At 34.4% G+C, this 18,531-nt stretch overlaps 1 protein-coding gene across 2 annotated transcripts in view; it reads right to left on the bottom strand.

Annotated features, from left to right (window-relative positions):
* Positions 1 to 18,531, bottom strand: part of LOC123868090 (tyrosine-protein kinase Src64B) — a 131,388-nt gene that overhangs the window by 77,560 nt on the left and 35,297 nt on the right. The window contains exon 1 of one of the 2 annotated variants that reach the window (XM_045910446.1): positions 12,235 to 12,699. The exons of the other annotated variant lie outside the window; for it this stretch is intronic. The gene's annotated coding sequence lies outside the window, so the exon portion shown is untranslated. Of the gene's footprint in view, positions 1 to 12,234; positions 12,700 to 18,531 lie in introns of those variants that run through there. 2 annotated transcript variants of the gene reach the window in all.

Raw genomic sequence — 18,531 nt, 5'->3', positions numbered from 1 at the left:
GCATTTATATGAAAAAAAACAAAATCTTTTTGAACGAAATTAGGTACCTATTGTATTTAATCAATCGAAGTATATACCATTCATTATTTATATACACACTTTCGCCATTTTATAGGTAATTCATTGATTCCATTGCTGAAAAAATTGTGGGAGCAAGAATCAATAAAATCTTTCAAGGCAATAAAATCTCTGGACTGAATTGAAATTATATTTTTTTTCCTTGCAAGACATGGTCTAAATTCCGAAAAAAGTATTTGTTGGAGCAATGTTCGGGGAGTATGGTGTGTGTTTCCAGTCATAGCTCCTTAATTTAGCAATTGTCTGTCGTGAAGTATGAGGTTTAGCGTTATCCTGAAGCAGCAGTGTGCTAGAGCAATTGACCAATCTCAGTTGTTTAACGGCTAGCTTTTCCAGCGTGGTTTGCAATTGTTGACAGTAAAGACCTGTCGTAATCATCTGGCCAGATCTATGAAAGCTGTAGTGTTTGATACCAGCAGCAAGATCCTCTTCCACGATCATCTTTAATTCTTCACTGTCAACTAGGATCTCCGACCATCCACAGGGTTTGTTCTGTAGGTCAAAAGAATTTCCAGAACGAAAACGTTGTACTCAAAAACGTACCGTGCTTTCTTTTACAGTAGCTATTCATAAGGGATTTTATAAGGGATTATACACATCATTAATCTGAAATAGCTATTCATTTAGGTACTATTTTACTAACTTTGTAGGGCTCACAGTTTCTCAGTCTCACTAATTTTCGAAATAAAATTGCGTAGCCTATCCGATTTCCCACATATAAAATCTTAACAGAAGTTGAAGTTATCATATAATTTCAGACTTGAGAAGCCAATCAAATATGTTACAGTTTTATTTACTTTTCTGAAAGACATTCTGTGGTTTTTGCGTGAAAAGAAAGTAATTTACTTGTTTTAAGCTGATTGCGGATCCGCACCGCTGGATCCAGCGTCAGATGCTGGATCCAGCAAGCACCAAAAACGTGCTGGATCCAGCTGGATTGCTGGATTGCGGATCCAGCATTGCAATCCCTAGTGCGCATAGACACAGCGATTTCCATACAAATCACAGATTCTAACGATCACTGTCGACTAAGTTGCCGGGCTAATGGCTCTTAAATATCAGGTGGTTTTTAGGTGAAAAAAAACCCTTCTTCGTGTGTACAGAAATATCTTTTTTTTTTTAATTTCATGACAGCCTTTTTGATCTTTAACCCCCGACCCAAAAAGAGGGGTGTTATAAGTTTGACGTGTGTATCTGTGTGTCTGTGTATCTGTGTATCTGTCTGTGGCATCGTAGCGCCTAAATGAATGAACCGATTTTAATTTAGTTTTTTTGTTTGAAAGGTGGCTTGATCGAGAGTGTTCTTAGCTATAATCCAAAAAAATTGGTTCAGCCGTTCAAAAGTTATCAGCTATTTTCTAGTTTTCTTGTAGAAAAGAAGGTTAGATAACCCTTAGGTTCATAATATTCAAGTGTCAATTGACAAATGTTAAGCTGTCAAGATGGACGTTGCCTAGATATACATAATTATTTATTTGAAAATGATTTGTCGGGGGTGTTGAAAATTTTTAATTTACACTTGTTTAATATTTGTTGTTAAAGCGGCAATAGAAATACATACCTATTCTGTGTGAACACTTTACCTAGCTACCTATTACGGTTCACGAGATACATCCCGCTGACAGACGGACAGACAGACGGACGGACAGAAGAGCCTTAGTATAGGGTCCCATTGGAACCCTTTCAGTCGAACCTTAAAAACTAACCTTACCTTTAATGAAGCTTGTAACGGCTGTTTTGATTATATCGGAAAACTTTGTGGAAATAAAATACTCTACGCAGCCACGCTATAGGTTAATCACCTGTAGAACACCAAGGTTGACTAATTTGAACGGTCTCAAAGGACGTATTAAAAATTTACTGCAAATACAAAGTTTTATTGCCACTCCCACATATATTTAAATGACCAAATACCTACCTAATGAGCAACAGCTGTTTGTCGTTTACATAATATTACTGATTTCTACTGTCCGACTCGCTCCAGCTTTGCACGGGTGTTCTACGTACTACTAAAACTATCCATACAAACATTTGCATAAGTGTATCTATTATGTGTTCACGAGGTATAAGAGATAGCATTTATGATACATCCCGGGAACGAAGTCCCGGATTTCATTTAGTTCTAATTCTAAATCAATGATTTAGTAATTAAGTTTTTTAAATGGCACCGGGGTCTGCGTTTCATTATTTCAGCTAAGAGAAGCAAACATAAAGCAAAATATAAGCTACCTAGAAACAATAGTATATTATAGTTAGTATTCCAATGAGAGACGAACTACGTTTGTATGGAGCAAGTGACGAAGAGACCCCTCTTAACAGGTGGTTTTTTGAGATTAGCGATTAGATGCGGTGGACTGACTTTATCTTATGTATCGTTAATTATTTAATTTATCGGTACAAGTGCTATAGCATAATAAAATTTATTGATATTTTATACAACTTAGATATAATACGCGCGACGTAGATTATATCAATGATGCATAATTGTATCAATTACATGCATCAATGTAGCGCCTGTGTTGATCGATTATAAATAATATAATGCAATATAACTACAGCAATATAACTCATCTAGTAAAAGTTGGAATTTTGCGTATTTGATTAGCTGTAAAAAGTAAAGAAACTAGTAATCTTTGAGTTCAATAAACCAAGAGGAAGGAATAAAGCTCCGTTCATCAATCGCCTTTAATGATTACAAATGCTTTAGCAAACAGCTAAGATATAGGAGAACACAGAACTAATAAACATTTTAAAGCAATATATAAGCATCTATCTCTTTTACTCTTGCAAAACAATCGTAAATAGTTACGCTGCTCGTACAATACAATATAAATGGTAATGTTCATGATATTATTGACAAGCAGATACAAGTGTAAATTAAAAACTTATAACACCCTCGACAGGTGAAGGTTACAGTAACTAGAAAAGAGCTGATAACTTTCAAACTGAACCGATTTTCTTGGATTATAGCCAAGAACACTCTCGATCAAACCACCTTTCAAACAAAAAAAACTAAATCAAAATCGGTTCATTAGTTTAGGAGCTACGATGCCACAGACAGATACACAGATACACACGTCAAACTTATAACACCCCTCTTTTTGGGTCGGGGGTTAAAAATCGTGGCTAGCACCAGTTAGAACTGAAAGATAAAAAGTACCACTTGTACTACCAACAAAGAACACGCAAAATTGCCTGTCTATCGGTATTCTACAGGATATAGTACCTATTTTGGAGAGTTTGCTCAATAAATTTTTCACCTGGTTCTTCCTTCACCGTTCCTTCCGTTGCAAGGCATCGTCAAGGGTTGCATCCGTTAGGAAGGTAGTCGAAATTTCACAGACAAATAAATTTTACGAAGCGATTTGTCTGTCCAAAATTGTTCGGACCGCCAACAATCACCATTGTAAATGACAATTCAGCAGTTTTTATAACGATGACTAGAATGACTACATGTTATTTAGTTGCAAAATCACCATCAAGTAATTGTTCGCTAATCATCAACTCATCGCAATTAGTTATAATGACTTTAATCTCCCGTCTCGTGCGACATCAGTAGGAAGCGGGACATCCGTTCCGTATACATTGGCCTTTATTGTATAAACATAAGATTAATGTTTATAAAACATACGGTAAAGATTATTTAAGACCAATATTAGTAACTAAGGTTCCGTACCTAGAGCGGAATTTACATGACAAAATTAGTGGCACGAAGTTAGTTTCACTACAATAATTTCACTATCAATTGCACGTGTAAACGTCTAATTTCGTGATGCATGCAGTGCGTGAAAAACACGTGCAATTGATAATGAAATTAATGCCGTGAAATTACTTTCATGCCACTAATTTCGTAATGTAAATTCCGCTTAACTGAAAGATGCCAACGCAACCGCTGTCTGTCAGTCAGTCGGTCAGTCAGCTTTTCGTTTTATATATAGACTAGAGGATGCCCACGGCTTCGTCCGCGTGGATTTCGGTTTTTTAAAATCCTGTAAGAACTCTTCTATTTTCCGGGATAAAAAGTAGCCTATGTCCTTCCCCGGGATGTACCCCAAGTCTATACCAAATTTCATTAAAATCGGTTCAGCAGTTGGGCCGTGAAAACGTAGCAGACAGACACACTTTCGCATTTATAATATTAGTAATATTAGTATGGATTAGGTATTTAAGTATTCAACGTTTAATATATTCATTCACGCAGATCAAAAGTTTTGAATGACCATTGTTCTCAATGCCAACTCGGAAACGTGGCAACCTATATTTCCTATTACTAGCACACATTACGTTATAGTTAATGATGTGTACGACATCAATCGACATCACATCAATAATAATCCTCTAGCCTTGGCTCCTACTCTTTGACAAGCGATTTTGGGTTAGCTTATTCAAATAAGTTATTTTGTTAAGAGGGCTCCTCCGTCACTCGTTTCATACAATCGTAGTTCCAATTTCATTTGAATATTAAGCAACCAAAGTCCATGAAATTTTGCAGACATATTCTAGAAACTAATATCTATGTCTGTGGTTTTCCAGATTTCTGTTAAAATATTCGGTTTCAAAGTTACGCGGTCTTAAAAATTTACATACAAATCTTTGAGCCCCTGTAATTTTAAAACTACATACATATTTTTAGAAAAATCTAAAACACCACAGACACAGATATTAGTTTTTAGAATATGTCTGCAAAATTTCATGGACTTTGGTTGCTTAATATTCAAATGAAATTGGAACTACGATTGTATGAAACGAGTGACGGAGAGAGCCCTGTTAAGAGCATTCTATTCTGATTTTATCAATATTGAAATATCATCATACAACAATCTCAATGTAGTTACTTACTAGTATTTCAATACTATCGCCACACAATATGAAGCATATATGAAGGTTTAGATTAGCCTGGGTTAAAGTTGCAAAAATTATTTAGTATTTTCTGCCTTATAGACTGAATGAAAGATACTTCAAAACTAAGTCCATATTTCATAGTAAACAACAAAGATTAGTAATTATTTATCTTGTTACTTTATATCAAACATTTGTTTGGTTATGTACCGAAGAATTTAAACTAGGACAAACAGATATCAATACAAATAAAGACTATTCGATAACAACTTCGACATTTAAAATGTTCCAATAAATTAGTGAAATAATTAGGTAACTAAACACTTTTAATATATTATCATTAGGAAGATTTTATGGCGTGTTATTATTGAATTTGTATTTCCTGAAGTAGATTATCTAGAAGATTGCAAAAAGTTATAACTTACCTAATTAGTTGATTCAATTTGTAGTTTTGGGTGCCTAATTTACAATGAAATCATTACAGTGATGAACATTAATATAATTAGCTAGTGCCATAGTAATTAGTACATCGTATCATCATATTTGAGCGGTGACAGTGGTTAGTGATTACGATGTCCGCTTTCTTCTCGAGAGGTCGGGGTTCGTTTAAATCATTAAATATAACTTGCTTTAACAGTGAAGGAAAAAATCGTGAGGAATGCCTGTGTTTTCCATAATGTTATCAAAGGTGTGTGAAGTCTGCCAATCAGCACTGGGCCAGCGGGGCAGACTATGATCAAAACGCTTCTCACTCTGAGGGTAGATACGTGCTCAGTAGTGACGGGCCGGCAATGGGTTAATCATGATGATGACCATCATATTTGCTTCATAAGAAACAATCAACGAAGTCTATCGGTAGTTTGAATTAAATTCTATGACATTAAAATACGATGGAAGAGATATTATATTTGGAGGTATTTTCCTCGTTTTGTAGATTGAAATTTTAATGAAGATGTAGCAGGCCTTGAAGTATGATTTGCATCGGATATATTAGTGTCAAGATTACTTATGCCAACAGCGTTCGCAGGGTCAGGATGGTACGTGGAACGTTTCGCAACAGCCATTGACATCCCACGTCCGTCTCACAATACCAGTCTTGATTTCAGTGGATAACGAGTATTTGTGGTATAATGTCACCAACGTAACGAGAAAACTTACCCAATAACTAAAGAAATAAGGATCTTGCAGATGTTTAAGTTTAAGGCTCACTTGCACCAAACTGCTCAAACAGATTCAGTTAAATTTAATAATCGTGTCCATCTTTTGACAAGTTAATTCTATGGTTGATAAAAACAGGACAGATAGTAAATTTAACTTAAAAATATTGAACGGGTTGGTGCAAGTACACCTAAACATAAATTTCATCAAAATTATTTATTGTATACAAAGTAGTAGGAAAAATGTTCAAATAATAAACATATTGTATGTAAGCGGATTACTTCTAAAAACGGATCTGTTTCCATCCAACTGAATTACTGAATGGATAAAAATATTACAGACAAGACTTTAGTCATAAAAGCTTTATATTTACAAGTTTCCTATTAAGAATCAAGCTTTTTTTTATCCAACTTCAAGGTCTAATAAGCAAGTTATCTTATTACTTTATCTAATTACTTAAATTTACTCTTAAACAATTTTCAACAGATCACTAGATAGAGGTACCCAAAACCCATATTATAAATGCGAAAGTGTGTTCTTTTGTTGGTTTGTATTCTAATCATGATGCAACTAAGCAACAGAACAATGTGATTTCTCTCATGGATTTAGTTTAAGATCTGAAGAATGACTTAGGCTACTTTTTATCCTGGAAAAGCAAAGAGCGCCCACGGGATTTTTAAAGATCTGAATCCACGTGGACGAAATCACGGGAAATTAAAGGAAAAACAAAACAATATAAAGGACGGAAGCAAACTAATCTACTGAGTAAGTGAGCAAACAGTAGAATATCTAAGGAGAATATACTTAAGTTTTATATGTAAAAAATTGTGCTAAAAGCAAAAACTGAACAAAAGTAACTTTGTCTGAAATTCAATGGTATCTAATAGAAAACTCGATTGGAACAGTCGTCGCGGAATGTCTACAAAGTCTGCAGTTGCGTGGAACATCTCATTCATTTCCATACAAAATTGATGCACTACGGGCGTCGGGCAGGAAACGGTGACAGCGATACGATGCTGATGTCTTGTGGATTGTGTTCGCTGCCCGTGGGCCGTGTTAGTCACACTAACTGGTTATTAGCTGTGATCAACTGATCATTAACTAGATAATAGTACCTACTGATCCTAAACAGAACTAAATTTTAGAGTGTTCGCATCCTCTTCTGACTAATGAAGTTTAAAAAGGAAAGACACAGTTTTTAAATTTAATTTAGAGCTGTCAAACCTCGTGACTTTAGCGGCCAGTCGCGAGCCTATTGTTTGAATTTATAGCATGCATAGCATGCATTAAAATTTATAATCTAAATGTAAAATTCCTGTTCCGTCCTTTTATAGCACTATTAGAAAGAAAAAAATGCAGATATTCTAATTTTAGTTTAGAGAAAAACAAGAGAATCGACATCAACTAATAACTCGTTACTTATATACATATTACATATAATAACATTCATTCACTATAGAGTTGGAAAGACCTACAAAATTGGATGTGTGTAACGGAAGTAAGTGGGTTAGGATATTTCGAAAAGCAGACCTTAATGGTGAAATAATGCAAAGTCGAACATAAAAAAATTACTATCGTTTTTCATAATTACTTGTTAAAATATAAGTTAAGGTGGCTGAATTTTATTCTGTTATTGTAAATACATAAAACTAATTTTAATCATAAATCCAAGCCTAAACAGAGATGTGATGAAACCAGTCGCTAGAAAACTTGAGCATCGATCGACGCAAGTACAAGAACGCCTCGGCGTCTTCACAACTTTCATACATTTTCTTTTGAATCTTTAAAATATGGGTCAATACATAAAACAAACACAAAGTAAAAGCGTTGAGAAAAGTGAAGAAAACTGGAAATATAAAAAGGTAACCAGTTTAAACCATCACGTTCAGTTCTGAGTGGAAAGAAAGTTACTATGGGCGCTCAGGTTTGTTTCCCCGAAGCGATAGATGGAAGCAAAGAAGGCAGGCTATAAATATTAATGACAACGATTCAATGACAGACGCAGAAAGGTCAGCGGCCTTTGATCCGTTTGTTTGATGCTCATATCTCTGTCTTAATTAGAAATGCCTATTAGGCTTAAGACACGGTATGTGCATGAATAAAATATGAATGGAATCGTGAAATACATTAATGAGAGAAAAATATTTCAACTTTGTTATGAAAGTTTTTAATAAAGACCACTCTCAAAACAACGTACCGAAAGACCAACGTACCGTACTAAAAGGAAAGCCTAACTATCTTTATATTTTCGAAATGATTATAAAGCAGATAAGTACTTACAATAACATAATTATGTGAAAGCTTAGTAACATTAAATTTATTGGACAATGATATTTTTCATCAATTGAATTTTGAAAGAGAAACATTAATTGATGAGCTACTTGTTATCAATACATTTCCAAATTTGTTTATTGTATGATTCATCGATTAATAACAATGACCTATACCAATCAGCAACAAGCTATTCAATCAAATCATAATAAAAAAACATCAAAGGAATAATTATTGTATAATAAGTACTTAATAGGCAAGTGTATAGCAAAATGTTTACTATGATAACTATAGATTTTCAAAGAGTTTTAAATAATACCGTACTTTTACAAATTCTGCTACATATTATAAGTAACTAACTAGAATAGTTTTAGAATGTTAAGTTATACTACTATAGGTAGGTACAAACAAAATTAAAAAGAAATAAAATGTACTTTTGGCCCATATTTGATATTCAAAGCCACCGCTTAAAACTATTAACAGAAAAAAGTCATTAATATCATCAAGACGTTGATAAATAGACATGATCTGATTGTACTATACTTTTTATCGCCTACCATTGTACGCTGTTTCGTTATCAATTTTTCAAAGCTAACAAGAATTGAGGATACCGGGTTAGATTCCTTTCAATTTATATTACAGTAGGTAGATACAGTGAAAAATTATCTGATAGATTTGAAAATATAGATCTCAAATCACAAGGAATAATTTCAACGAAATATTATGCAAATAGATGAAACCAAAGAAAATCAGTGTGACTTCTTGCTCATACCTAGGTATTAGAAAATATACAATTACACTATAGCCGCACTTGAATATATTATTATGAGTTTGCTAAAAGTCATATTATTCAGGTTAATATTAAGTTAGCAATGGAATCTCATTTGAAATAGTCACGTCCAAAGATATGACATAAAAGGTCATAAATCATAATATAAATAGCAATCAACCTATTTATTGAATCGCTTTAGAACAATAATTTAGAAAGCATCGAATTGACCCAATTTTCCAGAAGTGCTCTTACATCGAAACGGCAATTCCATTTTATTATTTCGAGTATAATCTGTGCTTATACCCCAATACGTGTTAAAGCGTTCAAATCATTGTGTTTTAGCACAACTTCAAATACGGTTAGGGGCTTTAAATAAAACTCGTTATTGCAAAAATCCGTCTCGATTTTAGATTCGGAATTGAGATTTAGGAGAAACTGGAACAAAGGATCAAATGTTTTTGAAGATTCTGTAACTCCTGCTATTAAACAAATGGGCATTTCTTCGTCAAAGAGAAAAATGGTGCCAGATCTGTTTGTACAAAAATTGCTTGACTAACGGCCGAAACGAATAAATAATATAATCAATCTATCTGTATTCTGTCGATAAGTTATTAAGCAAACGTTGTTGTTTATCAGAAAAGACCATACAATTTTTGACAAATACAAATGTTGCATTTTGGAACAAGTAACAAATAGATTATAATTGATTGATTTTTATATAAATTGATAGGTCCTAAAGTAATTCTAACCTTTTCACAATTCTCTCTGCAGAAAGAGGTGGCATAGCAAAGTATACCTATCAGTTTTGAGATTTGTGTATAACAAAATACATGTGCACCAATATTCATATTCATATACATACTAAGTATGTATCTGAAATGGCACGTCTAATTTATGAGTTATTTATCTTTATTACTCGACATTTATAATATCTATTACAGTTATGTTAAAATTGACCGTAAATCGGAATACCGACAGTGGGTCAGTGTCCTATACATTGGCTATAACTGCTATAAGCGATCGCTCTCACATCAATAAAGCAAATTAATGCTTGTGCGTAGTTGATAAACACATTTGGTCACTATCAATAGAAAGTGGTTGGCTTTGTTGCTAGGTTGATTTTAAAGCTAAACAATGAGGACAAAGCACGACACATCCATACAAATTCACCCTGAAACCAACTGGTTATACTTACCAAAAATAAAAAATAAATTGGTAAGTATTTTGCAATAGTTAATAAAATATTTAATGCATTAAATAGCGCCGATATGTAAATATTTGTGATGATATTAAATATCATCAAGAGTAGTGCTACAACCATTTGTAGAACTCTATCTCAAAGGCTCGAATCATTTAGTTATTTCATCTTTACAATAAATGTTATCGGTTCAGAAATTAGATTCTTCTGAGAAATTAATAAATAAACAGTTGCCTACTCTTTTCAAGATTTCTCCATCCACGTAAGTCCACGTAATCTTTCGTTGACGTTCGTTTTTTAGGTCATTCTGAAACTGTTGTGCGTAATATTTCTGTTGATACTTACTTACATTTATTCTTCATTTTCCACACGCTTAATTAAAGTCATTTTATGTGTACTTATTTTAAATACAGTCACTTTAATGAGTGGTGGCATACATTTAGGCAATTATGGTCTTCATACTTTGTATGGAACTGCGAAACCACGATGAAACCGCGTAATTAAAATAATTTAACTTGAGCCTTTTATCTTATGCAAACTGAATCGCACCTATTATTTTAGTCTGTATTACGAGTAGTAGGACCATTTTACAGTCTGTCGCTAACTTGCGATGATCTATGTATTTATTTTTATTGCAACCACATTTTCAAAAATTAATTGCATAAAGTCGTAAAAGTAAAGCTTCATTTATACCATAGTGCTAAAAAAGTTAGGAATTTTCAATTCACTGGGATCGAACTTGCATGCCTCTGGTGTTTGCGGCCTGCAGTGCCTTTAATCCATTTAAACCCTTAAAGCCCTTAATTTTTTTTTCGGTTTATTTAAAAAAGATTTTAGTCAAATTTTTCAAACAATCCAATTTTTCTTCGAACTATACCATAATAATTATATCAGCGATGTCTAGAGATTTTCTACAGAAATGTTGTACAGAATAAGCACGTAATAGATAGTTTAGAAAAAATATACCTACTTAATAAAAGATAGTCTATTGTGTACCGAGAAAGTAAGTATTTGTGAAAAGACGTTGTGCTCGTGATTTATTAACTTTCTAATTTGCGAATAAAGAAAAACATTTATCTCGTGCAAACATATTTTTATTGATGCTACAAAAATAAATGAGAGCAATGAATTGCTTCACAGTCAAAAATTTAATAATCTGGTAGGAATTTGTTTATTTAGGTCCTCGAGATAACAATCCTCAAAACGTACAGACATGTACACGTACAGTCATGATAAAACTTGCGTGATATGGGTCCCATTACGTCAGTAAGTTAAGCCGGAAGGGAGCCAAAGGAAAGAACACAAAAGTAATTGGTAGCATCAAAGGATTTAGGATGAGGTAAGTACGAATTTATAATCGTAATCATAAAGTTGGAACTGTATCATGAAAAGAATAGAGAAAATACACTTCTTATACTTAGTTAGCAAGCTATAGTCAGTCATTCTCTGGTAGGCATGTCAACCGTAACTTTAAGTTCGATAAGGATTTCAAGAATCCACTAAATGCCTGTCTGAGTACATTCTCCTGGAAATCCTTCCATTGTACTCGAGTGCTGTAAAGCGTCGGCAACCCCTGTATTGGAATATGGCTATCTCGTTTCCCCACACCATACCATGTTCCACCCTCCGCCGTTCCAAACATCGTGGGATAATTAAATATTTATGTCATCGCAGATGGCAGGAAAGTTGTAGACGTAAATAAAGGTTAATTAAGGCTTGCTACAATTAATTTTAATTGCGCTTTTAATCGGACTAAAATTACTCGCTACTTCTTACATAAAACATCGCTACGTGCACACATTACAAAAATGAAAGAATAGAAGAATGTAAATATTTCACAACAATGGGCTATTGTCATGTATTAAATTAAAATTATGACGAGGAAGCGGTTATTCATGCAAGGAATTAAGCAAAATACCTGTTTATGTTGCAAGACTAGACTCTTTGAGACATCCCGTCAATTGACATAAGCACAATCACGAACTTAGTTAAATTAGACGATACAGGCACAACTTTAACCGTTAACGATGACGGTTCAACGATAAATAACGCAGCTGATTGTGCGTACACTGTAATCACTGACACTGAATCAAACGCAGTTGTGGTGAGTTAAGTTATGGGGAAAACTGATAACACTTCATTATAAATAAGATAGACAAAGCTCGATCACGAGAAGCTTTTAATCGATAAAAGCGACGTGCGGTCGTTCTGGCGACAGAAATGAGACTGCACCAGTCGGGGGCAGTTGGGGACAGGGGGGAAGTAGGAAGGGGGCGCGCGCGTCGAGCACTCGCTCGGAGGCGTCGAACCAGCTTTGTATCGCGGTGATATGATAACGAATGTTTACAAAGTTGACGACATCAAATCCGGCGAAGAAACCAAAATAGTATTACCAAAAAATCTTTATAGTATTATAAATACCAATCCTATCATTGAAACTATAAGAGAAATTACCGTCCTCTCGTATCTTCATTTTGTTCTAATCCCTAAATTAATCAACAGGGATTCTAAGCAATCGTCAGCTGATTAACAGGGCTCTCTCCGTCACTCGTTTCATACAATCGTAGTTCCAATTTCATTTGAATATTAAGCAATCAAAGTCCATGAAATTTTGCAGACATATTCTAGAAACTAATTTCTGTGTCTGTGGTGTTTTAGATTTTTCTAAAAATATGTAGTTTTAAAATTACAGGGGCTCAAAGATTTGTACGAAAATTTTTAAGACCGCGAAACTTTGAAACCGAATATTTTAACAGAAATCTGGAAAACCACAGACATAGATATTAGTTTCTAGAATATGTCTGCAAAATTTCATGGACTTTGGTTGCTTAATATTCAAATGAAATTGGAACTACGATTGTATGAAACGAGTGACGGAGAGAGCCCTCTTAATATGTTTAAATGAAGCGTATGAATATAAAATGTTTTTGTGCCAATCACGAACGTCTTGACACTGGCAAAGAGCAATTACACTGATTTGAGTGATTTGGTATTAGTAAAAGCAGAAGAAGTTATATATAAACTTATCTCCAGAATAAAGTAATAAGAAAGATGCTTAAGATATACTTACCTAATCGATCACAAAATCTTCGAGGCGTATGAATGAAATCAAGCCTGTAATACCTAAGCAACGGGAAACGAAACACGTAATTTTCTTGGTAAATGTTGAAAAGTTGATCTCTTTTTCTATCCGTTCGTGACTCGTGCCAAAGTAAATAAAAACAAAAAGACACTGTTATGTTATGCCTTACATAATTAAGAAGCATATGGTTCACATTCAAATCACTGGGAGGCGTTGGATAGTTTAAAAAGAATTATGGGCTTAAAATATAAATAAAATATTGGTTTTATGTACATTGCGTGGTGAATTGATGATAACTGTTGTTATATCAGTTTGCACTCAAAGTAATATTAAATAAATGTATGAAGAAGCTCTAACGTTAGAATTTAAATCAAAATTAAGAAAATAAAAAACGTAGAGAACATTTTTTATTTTATTATTCAGCAAATTACTAAAATTTTTACTTACCATCTTTAAGTCTCGGACTAGGCGTTCTAAAAATTAGCGAACATTCGCAGTTTTTTTTTTTAATTTTTTTTTCTCTTTTTTTATTTCTAATTTTACTTACTGTCTCCAAGTTTCCTTTTTTCCAAGAAAGTTTTAAAGATCCTCGTAGGTACGTAAAGAAACTATCGGATCTGCCCTCAAAATTATTTCTTGTCTCTACTTTTTCTACTCTATTTGTTCTGCTTATATAAATCCATAAATACGGAAACGGTTTTTCCAGTGTTTTATAACCATATTTTCAGGGTTCCTCATTTCAGAGAAAAAAGAACCCTTATAGTATAATTTAGTTGTCTGTCTGTCCGTCGTGTCTGTCAATATTCATCAAGGGGATCAAAACCTATAGTGTACTTTCCGTTGACCTAGAATCATGTATGGTAGGTATAACGATAATTTTAAGTACATATCAAAAATTTCGAAACCGGCATAGCAGGGTTCCAATCTACTACGTCTCCCCTGGGTATCGCGTTCGGAGCGCCATCGACCACGATTCTCTACTCTTCGTCCGGTGACGAAATTTAAGCAAAAGCACTAACATAAAAATTATGAAAAGGTATAGAACGTCCTATAGGTACCTGTACGTACTGTTTTGTACCTATAAGATGGTCTGAAATAAAATATTAATTCATTTATTTTATTTTTATAGCACAAAAAATGTTATTTCATTTACGATGGCACAGAACCCTTTGTGTGCGAGTCTGACTCTCACTTGACCAGGATTTCCCAGTGTTTAATAACTATTTATTTATTTATTTATATTTAATTGATATAAATTGCAAATTATTATAAATGGCATATCCGATATCAAACGCGAATATTTCGTCTCAATGAACGCACCGCTGCTGATTTATAAATGGCTGGTCAATTCCGGAAAACTTGCATCAACCATTATTACAATCGCAATTGTTGTGATTGGCCCATGTGGTATTCTTGTTGCAATAATGCATTGTAGCCAATAGTGAGTATCTGCCAATCAGAGTTGATTGCGATGGTCACATTATAGCTGTCTTTTTACCGTAATCGAGCCACTGGATCGCAAAATCAAAGCGACCACTCAGCTGGCAAATGAATTCGCAGTCCATGTGTAATGATGCAATTAATATTAAACCTAGGTATCTACGTGAAACCTAGAATGATAGCAGGTGCACACTGCACATTATTCCAATAGCATTCCAGACATTCCAGCGATCCAATCCAGCGGTGGATTGCCACTGTAACCTTTAAGTAAAGTCTCAGAATACATAATTGCTAATGTGAATAGTTATGTAAGTATATAGTTATGTTAGTACATCTCTTTAGCCTTGTTAACATAAACTTGATGAAAAGATGACACGCCAATTCAGCAGTAGAATGAACTAACTCGATTACATTTTTTTAAATTCCAGTACAAGTTAGTCTTTGACTGCGATCTCACCTGGTGGTAAGTGATGATGCAGTTTAATATGGAAGCGGGCTTACTTGGAACGGGTACGGCAGTTTCATTAAATGCAAATCCCTGATCGATTGGTCATAATCGGATCGGATCGGAATAATGTAAACCAGGAACACCTACCTACAGACTGCATCTGTTTGTCTATTTATTTATTTGTTTGTTCATAAAATCACTGGACCAAAAAGGACATTTCATGCGGGCGATAGGTACCGTGCCTATTAACTCGTAAATATCTAAAAACTTAAAACTTAAATAAGTACCTACTTAGGTTATATCGTTCGCTATAAAGGCGTAACTATAGCTCATTGAATCGATTGGAGTACTAAAAAAAAAGCATAGATATAAGGATCATGGGAGAAACAGTAATCATAATAACTCATAAATAGCTTAGCATTGTTAAATTAAAATTGACTCAGCCTAAAAAATAATTAAAAACAAATGACATAAATCATTCGCAGACTGACTCACGGCCATTAAGACATTAGTTAAAGCAACTGATGCGATGGAAAGGAATAGAAAGAGTAATAAATAACCCGCGCTTGCTGCTCGCCCGTCCCCAAACGTGCCCAAAGCATAGATCCGAGAAAGACGTTCACTTTTATTCAACACAATGCTAAACTTAAACCAACACTGGCGTTTGGTCACTACAGGTTATCATAATAGGTTTTTGTACAGATAGAATTTAACTCACTAGAATCAAAAAAGCTTTAGTGGATGCTAGATAAATAGAGGTTATTTTGTAGATCATCATACCTGGACCCTGGCGGCGCGGCGCGCGCCAAAGAGTAAGGTAAATCTTTGTAAATCTGTATTTGTATGGCGATGTGAAAATAACGATCAGCTGGTCGATTGCAAAACAGCTGCATAAATCATTGCTGCAGTCTCATTCGTTGTGATTGGCTCAATTTATGGAATTCTTGCTGTAACAATATATTTCAGCCAATAGCGAAAAAATGAAAGCCAATCAGACGTGATTGTGGTCGTCGAAATGGCACTGTAGCTATAAAACTACCACGGTAGGTATAGGTACTAAAAGGGAACGCGTGCAAGTGTCACGTTAGTTTATTCAAAAAGTTAAATTAGAGCCTCTGGATGCGAATACTCGTGTCAGTTTTCGAAATAGTCTATCTATCAAACATAATCCGGTTTCAGGAAAAAACATCAGGCTTCATATGGGAACAATATTTCAGGCAAAACAAGATTGATATTTTCTTTTTAACTATTGCAGAGTAAATATACCGTGACTTTCCAAAAATACACTTAAATCAAAAGATTTAGCATCTGTTTTTATTAATTTGAAAACTTTGATTGGTTATATCCGATACACCTGTAAGTATCAATTAATTTACCTAAATTGCCATCTGGCTTTAAAAACTCAAAATTATGTCACGATGCCAAATAGAAATCCATAATTATTTTCTATATGTACAGCTGCGACGTTCCATCATAGACTTTGTTATTTAAGTAAATCATAACACCAGTCCATCGATATAAATTACAATATCAACAAACTGGTAAGTACAGGTCAATGAAGCAAATCCAATCCAATTCATCAACATAAGCCTGCATAATGTTCCCGGTTTTATAGGCCTTTTTAAGTGCGCGTCACCAAACACGGTCCTCCGCCTTCCTCATCCACTCTTCCCACGTTCTTCCACTCCGCCGTCTGCCCCATCGGCCGTCGGTTCTGCGACAGATATGACCAGACCCACTGCTTCTTTAGCCTGCTAATCCTTTGAGCTACGTTAGTCGCTATTGTTCTTCCGCGAATTTCCTCGTTCCCGACTTAATAGAGCAAATAAGTCCAATATATTAGAACAACTGTCATAAACAAAGTAAGCAAGTCCAATGTATTAGAAAAATAGTCAAAGAAATTACCCGAGAAACAAATGGCATATAATATAACAGCGGTGAAAGTAAAACGTCTCATGCTGTGACAAAGTGTGGCAATAAAAATACACAAGGGTCCGCCCTAGCACCACAAACGTGCCGATCTGCACCATCTGAGTTTGTTGGTACGCTACGGGTCGTATTTTGAGACGCTCGGTAAGCAAACGTTAAAGATTTATTGCCAATCAGTGCGTGTGGCAGCGCTGTTTAGCACTCTACACCTATGTGTCAAGTATAGTATCCGATGGTTCAACATTTATTTTGGTGCGTTATTTATTGGAATACTAAGGGGTAGATTTCTGATATATATACATCAATGGAATATAAATAGCCAGAAACAGTAACAAATAGGTCCTATTCACATAATATAAAATATATAAATACGTGTTAAAAGATTTCTGAACTCTACCTTTATCATTTTTTTTAACGCCGATACAAATTAGCTCATGACTGCGATTTCACCTAATGGTAATTGACGTTGTAAACTTGTAATCTAAGATGGAGGCTAACTTGGAAGGGATATGGCAGTATTTCTGATTGGTTTCTACTCGACATCGTACGGAAACGCTAAATGCAATGTTTTAAAATTTAGAGCAATCAACATGTTTTTTAAATAATTATAATTTTAGTATAAACAACGAAATGTGAGTTTGATCCGACAACGACGATCCTGATTTGAAAAATCCGACAGACAGCAAAAACTGTCTGTCGGATTTTTCTGATTTGTGAAACCCCTAGAAATTAGATATATCTGTAATAAACTCATTATCACAGGTTTTTCATGAAGAACGATCAAAGAATCCAAAAAATACGTAAAAACGTAGAGATAGGTAAGTAATAGAAATTAGAACAGAAAAGAATTCGAACAATTTAAATGCAAAATCAAGTAAAACTAAGTTAATAGTTACAATTAAAGTAATATAGCAACGAGTGCTGTTTAAATGTAGGTCGGAGCCCAACTTATAAAAGTTACTGAGGAAATAGGTCGCTGTAAAAGCCGGAGTATTTTGAGATAGATTATATTATACCTACTTTGTGGTAGAGTTTGAGATAAAAAGGCAAAGTGCCTCTTCGTGATAATTATCTTTGAAATTTAATTAAGTGCCTAAGCTCCGTAATCTTTGAGGTTTGTGCAAACGAATCTGAAATGTAAAGTTCGACATCCGCTACCTACTATCATCTCAGCCAACATTTATTTTAAGCAATTGAGCGTCTGATTTTTATTTATCGAAGTTCGAGACGCAAACACACCTTAGTATGCTTGACTTGGCTGCTAGAGGGGTTAATGCTCAGGCGAAAGCAGCCAATGTGCGCACAGCCATTAATAT

The sequence above is a fragment of the Maniola jurtina genome, chromosome 9 (genome assembly GCF_905333055.1).
Source record: "Maniola jurtina chromosome 9, ilManJurt1.1, whole genome shotgun sequence".
Classification (NCBI taxonomy): domain Eukaryota; kingdom Metazoa; phylum Arthropoda; class Insecta; order Lepidoptera; family Nymphalidae; genus Maniola; species Maniola jurtina.
Note: the sequence above shows the minus strand (reverse complement) of the source record. Positions and strands in the feature narration are given on the sequence as shown.